At 48.2% G+C, this 6,377-nt stretch overlaps 1 long non-coding RNA gene across 1 annotated transcript; it reads left to right on the plus strand.

Annotated features, from left to right (window-relative positions):
- The first annotated feature begins 130 nt into the window (after positions 1-130).
- On the plus strand, positions 131-6,168 carry LOC112552017. The gene is made up of 3 exons (XR_003096376.1): positions 131-661; positions 1,768-1,858; positions 5,353-6,168. It is a non-coding gene; the product is annotated as an uncharacterized LOC112552017 (long non-coding RNA).
- Positions 6,169-6,377: the final 209 nt, after the last annotated feature.

The raw sequence follows: 6,377 nt of genomic DNA on the forward strand, positions 1-6,377 counted from the left end.
GGGGACGGCGGGCCAAATCCCAGCAGCCGATATGGCCGCTGCGGGAAAGTTTAAAACCCCCAACAGCACCCGTGGGGAGGGGGAGTCAGAGAGAGGGAGAGAGAGCAGGCAGCACGTCTGGTGTGCTGAGGCTCCTGCTGGGGAAAGGCACCAGGTAGGCTGTGCTGTACCAGCACAAGAGGCAGGAGAAGCCTCTAAACCACTAGCAGAGGAAAGCAAGGGGAAACTTCCTGCCTTGCAACAGGGAGCGAGCAGGGAGAGGCCAGTACTCCCCTTGAGAGGAGGGAGGCAAGGGGAACGACGAGGTACCCTGCGTTTGCCAGCATTGCCCCTAGGAGAAATAGAGTCAGGGACAGGGGCAGAATCCCCTGGAATCCACTGGATAAGGGAAGGCAGCTCTGGGAGCCTCCCTACCCAAGGGGAATATTATTTCTAGAGAAGTTAAGAGTGAAGGATGCAAAGAGATAGCGGAAGAGCCAGAGAGACAAGAAGACAGGCTGGCCGAGTTGTACAGCCGAGTCCAAGTCCCTGCATTGGTGAAACCGACAGCGAGCAAGCCCGCAGAGGACCTAAGGTCACCATCCCATCAGCATGTGATCGGTTGGCGAGTGGACGGGGTGTAGGGATGGCGGAGCCCCGTGGAACACCATAGGCAACAGCTGTGAGTACACCGGTGTCAGGGAACCCCTCTGATAAGAACTCCACTGGAACCCTCTCACAATAATATACCAGCAAAGTCGTGGCAGGCGGGACGAGGGAAGGGGCTACCTATCCAACGGGTGGCACGAGCCATAAGACCTCCGACATCACACACGGCAAAGCACAACTTCTAACGACTCTCATAATACACCTGACTTGCATCTCTGATTTCACACCCTACAGGAAACAGCTGGGCAAGGTCCCAGATTTTGCCTAACTTTTCAGACTGTGGAGGCAATGGTATCTTAAACAAGTAGATCCTGCAGATTTAGCAAGTATTGGTTTAGCTGGTAACTGGTTTTGGAGACTGATATGCCTAGCCTGTATTTCCTCATTCTTCTGTTGTTTTCACCTGAGTAACACAGCTATGGGCACTGGATGGAATAGAAAATGCTAGGTGGGAAAATGCACATTCCTTCATACTTCTTAACTATTTAAATATATTTTTAATCTAAGGGGCTCCCAATGTCACAAGAATACATATGAAGTCCTGCCATTTCAGTGGAAGCTCCCCAGCATTAATAAAAGGCAGAATACAGCCCTGCACCTGAGGAAGAGTAATCCATCCTATGTGCAGTTTAGGAAAAAGAAACAAAAAAAAAAGTTTTCTTTTTCCTTCAGCATGACAATTATCTGCACCAAACAAATGGAGATAGGGGGATATTTATCTATAGTTTGGCCTACATTATTCATGAGAGGAGTTCTAATGAGGCTTATCTCAACCTAATTAAAGTCCTCCTATTAGATATCCTGTGTTGCTTTGCCCTAATGTACGACATGCAGAGCTCTTAGTTGTACAGGCTGAAACAGAATTTATTTTGAATACATTCTAAAATTAATTTAATATATGTCTGCTGGGACTGGGTGAGTCAGAGCACTGTGATCTGCCTGTGAATGTGCTGCAATTTATTTACACTGAAGTTTAAATAAGATTGATGGGACCATGTAAACATTACTGAAGAGGCAACATAATGGAGCCTGGGGGAAAAAACACACCACAAGCTTTCAGTTTTCTTGTCATTGTCTGTTTAGTATTATATTATCTTCCTTTTCTCCACTTTCTGAAAGGAGGAGCTCAAAGATCGCCAGAAGGGGAAGATGGCCACATGGCCTGTTTATAGCAGGGATTCACTTCTCTGGGAGCAACACCTAGATGAGGGTAGGAATCTGAGACTTGTGCTGCTCTTGCATGCTCTAACCACATTCTTCCAAGCTCTGCAAACTGCACTGAAAAAGGGATGTCTTAGGGGCCAGTTTGAGATTTGGATGCGGTAGAGGTTTAGATGGGTTGAAGTGCAGGGTTTGTGTTCGATGCCTCATCAGAGTTACAGTGTGGATTAATCAGCCCCAAAAATCTCATAAAGTTTGACCCCAAAAGACAGACTGAGAGCTCTCTGGAGATTAATTGTATACTTCAGCTCCCTACTGCCTTGACTGGAGAACATCTGAGATTCCTAAGCTTGTTCTGTGCTAGCAGTAACACTGATCAACGTTTGAGCAGCTAGAAGAAGTGCAATGTGTAACAAAGCTCTAAAAAAAGACCCCTAATCACTAGTACTCTGAAGCCTGATGGTTCAGTAAGACTAACGACATGAATCGCATCCTCCATTTATATTTCAGACTAAGGAACACAGCAAAAGCAAAGTCTCCCTGAGGGCCTACCAGGTGAATTTGCAATAGGATTGTAGCAATTCTGAAACCAAAATGGCTTCTGTTTTAAAGCACAGTAGATTATTGGGAATTAAGGAGGTGTCTTATCTATGTGTGTGGATACTTGTGTCACACAATGCCTACATTTTTCCCTGTTTGGTCTTTATCTGGTTCTTAACGTGTCCTGTGGCTTTAATGATTCAGAGGTCCTTGAAGGTGCTAGACCAGTGAAGAGGACAGTTAGATCATTTGAACTATTCTCTGGTTAAGGTACACTTTCAAGTGTTTGGACCTCATTAGCAGGGATCTGGATTTTCCATTTGCCGTGGAAAAATGCGGTAAACCCCAGATTTTCTCATTTTGAGGAGAAAAATCTGGATTTCTTCCTATAAAAACACAGGAAACAGTGCATTTCCCCTTGCAGGCTGGCAGAGTGGGTGGAGGGTGGTCAAGAAGGAGGCACCATGTGCATGTGCGCATACACACATCCTCATGGCCACCAGGCAGCCTGGAGAGCACCTCTGGCAGGTAAGTTGGGGAGGAGGGGGGTTTGAGGCCCCCATAGTGAGGGAGGGAGGGGCTTGGGACTGCTGCCCAGCTGGGGCAGTGCATCGGGCTTGCAGACCAGGGCTGGAACATGCAGCTACAGGGCCTGGGTGGGGAATGGGATGGAGCTGCAGATGATGGAGGGGCTGGCTCCCCATCACTGTGTGCATTCCTGGGGGGGGGGGACATTGGGGTGCATCTGCCTCCCAGATTTGTGCACAGGGCGGGGGCAGGCTGCCCACTGCAGGCTTGGGGCTCCCTGCCCTGCTACCCTCTTCCCAGGGCCTCCATGGCCCAGTGGGCAGGACCTGGCATAGCAGAGCAGAGCAGGGTGGGAAAGCTCAGTGTTACCCTTGCAAGCCCCACACCACCATGGTGAAGCACCCCCTGCCCACCCAACAGCAGCGCGGGCAGCGGAACAGAGTTGTGCCCCTCACTGCTGGGCGAGTAGGGGGAACCTCATCATGGTGCTGCAGGACTCCCAGCAGTGGCACCAAGCTTCCCCACTCAGCCCTGCTCTGCCCTGCCATGCCATGTCAGGTCTTGCCTGCTGAGCCACGAAGGCTCCCGAGGGAGGGCAGCAGGGCAGGGCAGGGAGTGCTGAGCCCACAGCAAGCAGCCCAGCCCCATCCCCCCTGCCATGGGCTCAGCTCCAGCTTTGCCTCCCATGGAGGAAAGGGAGCCAGGCTCTGCGTTCTGCTCTGCTGCTGCTGCTGCTGCTGCCTCCCATGAGTGGCAGCTGGGGCTTGGGCACTGCTGCTGGGGCCAGGGAGCTGTGGCCCCATAGCTCTGGCAGCTGGGGGCTCCTTCTAGCAGGGCTGGTGGGGACTGGGGGGTTGTGGGTGGGGAGTGAGGGGCACCAGCAGGGCTGTGGGTGGCAATGGCATGGGCAGGACACTGGCATATCAAGTCTTCTCAGCTCCACAAAGCAGTCGGGGGTTGGGAGAAAATGACAGCTGGACCTGCATCCTAGTTAATGAAGGGGGCACAGGGAGCTCTGATTTTCCATGATAAAAAACCCAAAATCAAATGCCAAAATGTATAGATGTTTAGAATTTATTTTATTATAGTGATTCACTGGTAGGCTTCCAAATTGCTTTAAAATTGTAAATATATCAATAAAACATTGTGTTCAACTGATACCTATTTATATAGTGGCATTTCATTTTAGTCATAGAAAAATGCTGATTTGGGGGTTTTCAATGGTTTTTTAAAATCAGAATTGTGATTTTTAAACAGAGAAAACCAGGATCCCTGCTCATTAGTCCTCTGGGCTAGGAACAGACATTACACATAAACCGGTTTAAGTGATCAGAAATCGGTTTAAACTTGTAACAGAGCATAAGTTGAGTGCACATAAACCCATTTCAAAATGGCTGAAACTGGTTTAAGATAAACCTGGTTGAAAGTAGTATCAGACTTAACTTGATTTGGGTCAAATTGGTTTATGCAATGTCTGTCCCAGACCCCTTCCTGGTTTAAGTTAAACCAGAGTCCCCCAGCATCCCAGATGCTTTGCAGCCCTAGGCAGGGCTGTCTGCTCCAGAGAACAGGGCTAGCTGTGCCCCTCTGCCCCCTATCTGGAGCTCCACAGAGACTGCAGGCACCCCCCGCCAGGAACATCATGTGATGGTTCAGAAATCCAGTTTAGTTCAGTTGTCCTGACAGTCAACGTATATCTTTGAATTTTAGGTAAGAAAGACCAAGAAAATTTCCAAGACCAGTCTGAAAACCTATGTGATAACACTCCTGGCAGCAATTATGTGGCACAGCATTTCTTTCAACCAGTATATTTATGGCACAGAGATGCACGTGGGCATCTGTGAAGACTGCTTTGTTTTCAGAGGTCGACACATCTGTGCATGGTGAAGGTGCTGCGGGGTCCAAGCTGGCTGGGAGGAGAAAGCAGTGTAGTGCCTGCCACAATCTGAACATATGATTTTAAAATCTACCAGTCACACATTTTCAGGCAGTTCAGTGAGAGGCAGCCCAAAAAACCCCAGAAGCTACGTTAGAGGCATGGATCCATGCCTCTAACAGAACTACCACGTCCTAAGGTGAAAAGTGAGGTAGGCTGGCCTTCAAAAAGTAACCTAAATATTTCACTTGTACCAAATAAACCAAATTCCTTCTTGTCATCTCAGCACATGTCATTACAATTTGCCATTTGTGCAACCGCCCAGAGTATTTACACACAAGGCTGCTGCCGCTTGGTGGCTTGTCAGTCAGGCACATCCACAGACTGACCTTTTGTTCAGCTGCGCCGGTCAATCCAGGGAAATGAATAGAGGCGATTAGACTTTTCAGCTTTCATTTTCCAATGTATCATGCTGACAGCCCAAAGCTGTTTGGGGATACAAGATTTGATTTGCATTCCAACAAACTGGTTATTTGTCTGATTTACCTGCGCTGTGTGTGTACAGATACTGGGGCTCATTCTGCCTTCACTTATTCTAGATATATGCCATTGCAAGGAAGATGAGAATCGGGCTCCCTCTATTCTTTTTCAATGGGATCATTAACTATGCCAGACGAAGGACCATGGAGAGTGACATCACCACCAGCACAAACATCCTCAGCATGTTCCTTCTATTTTGAGCTTTAAGAAAAAGAAGGGAGCTTAGTCTCTGGGCCAATAAAAGCTCCACTTACATTGGGATTTTGTGCACTATGGGATGCAGTCACTGTGACCTGACTGATGCCTCCTACTTACTGTGACCCCACACAGCTGTTGGCCTCTACTGATTTACAGTCACCACAACACCAAGCTGCACTTCAAGAAATTTGCAGCGAAAAGTTCCCAGTCCCACTGTCAAAGCCTCCTTTGGTTTCAGTCCCCCATAACAATCAATGGCAGCTTTAATTAAGACACCATTTAAGCCCTATGAGCCAGATTTGTGCCAGCCTACTACAATAAAATGGCCATACACAGGCTTTTACACAGAGACTATCTCTAGAGCAGAGAGCCTCCACTTTGTTTCAGCAGCAAGTTTGGACATCCTGGGGCATTCTGGGAAATAGCAGAGGGAATCTGGAGTGGGCCAAAGGATTGAGGGGCATGTCAAGGACTGAAAATGTGCTTGAGCCAAATCTGAATCCACAACTACTCCACAGCCCTGCAAAGCTACTAAGGTGTCAATGCACACAGGCGAAGTTAAGAAAGCTCTCAGGACAGTCCAGGTCTGTATGGCTAGGGACAGAAGTTACACATAAACCAGTTTAAGTGATTAGCAACTGGTTTAAACCTGTAACAGAACAGAAGTTCAGTGCACATAAACCCGTTTCAAAATGGCAGGAACTGGTTTAAGATAAACCTGGTTGAACATAGTATCAGACTTAATGGATTTGGGTCAAACCAGTTTTATGAAAATTCTGCCACATTCCTGGTTCAAGTTAAATCACAGTCCCCTGCCATCCCAGCATGCTTTCCAACCTGGGCTGGGCTGAGCTGTCTGCTGCAGCAAAGAAGGGTTGGGGAGCAA

This window comes from Alligator sinensis, unplaced genomic scaffold, assembly GCF_000455745.1.
Source record: "Alligator sinensis unplaced genomic scaffold, ASM45574v1 scaffold980_1, whole genome shotgun sequence".
In the NCBI taxonomy this organism is placed as follows: domain Eukaryota; kingdom Metazoa; phylum Chordata; order Crocodylia; family Alligatoridae; genus Alligator; species Alligator sinensis.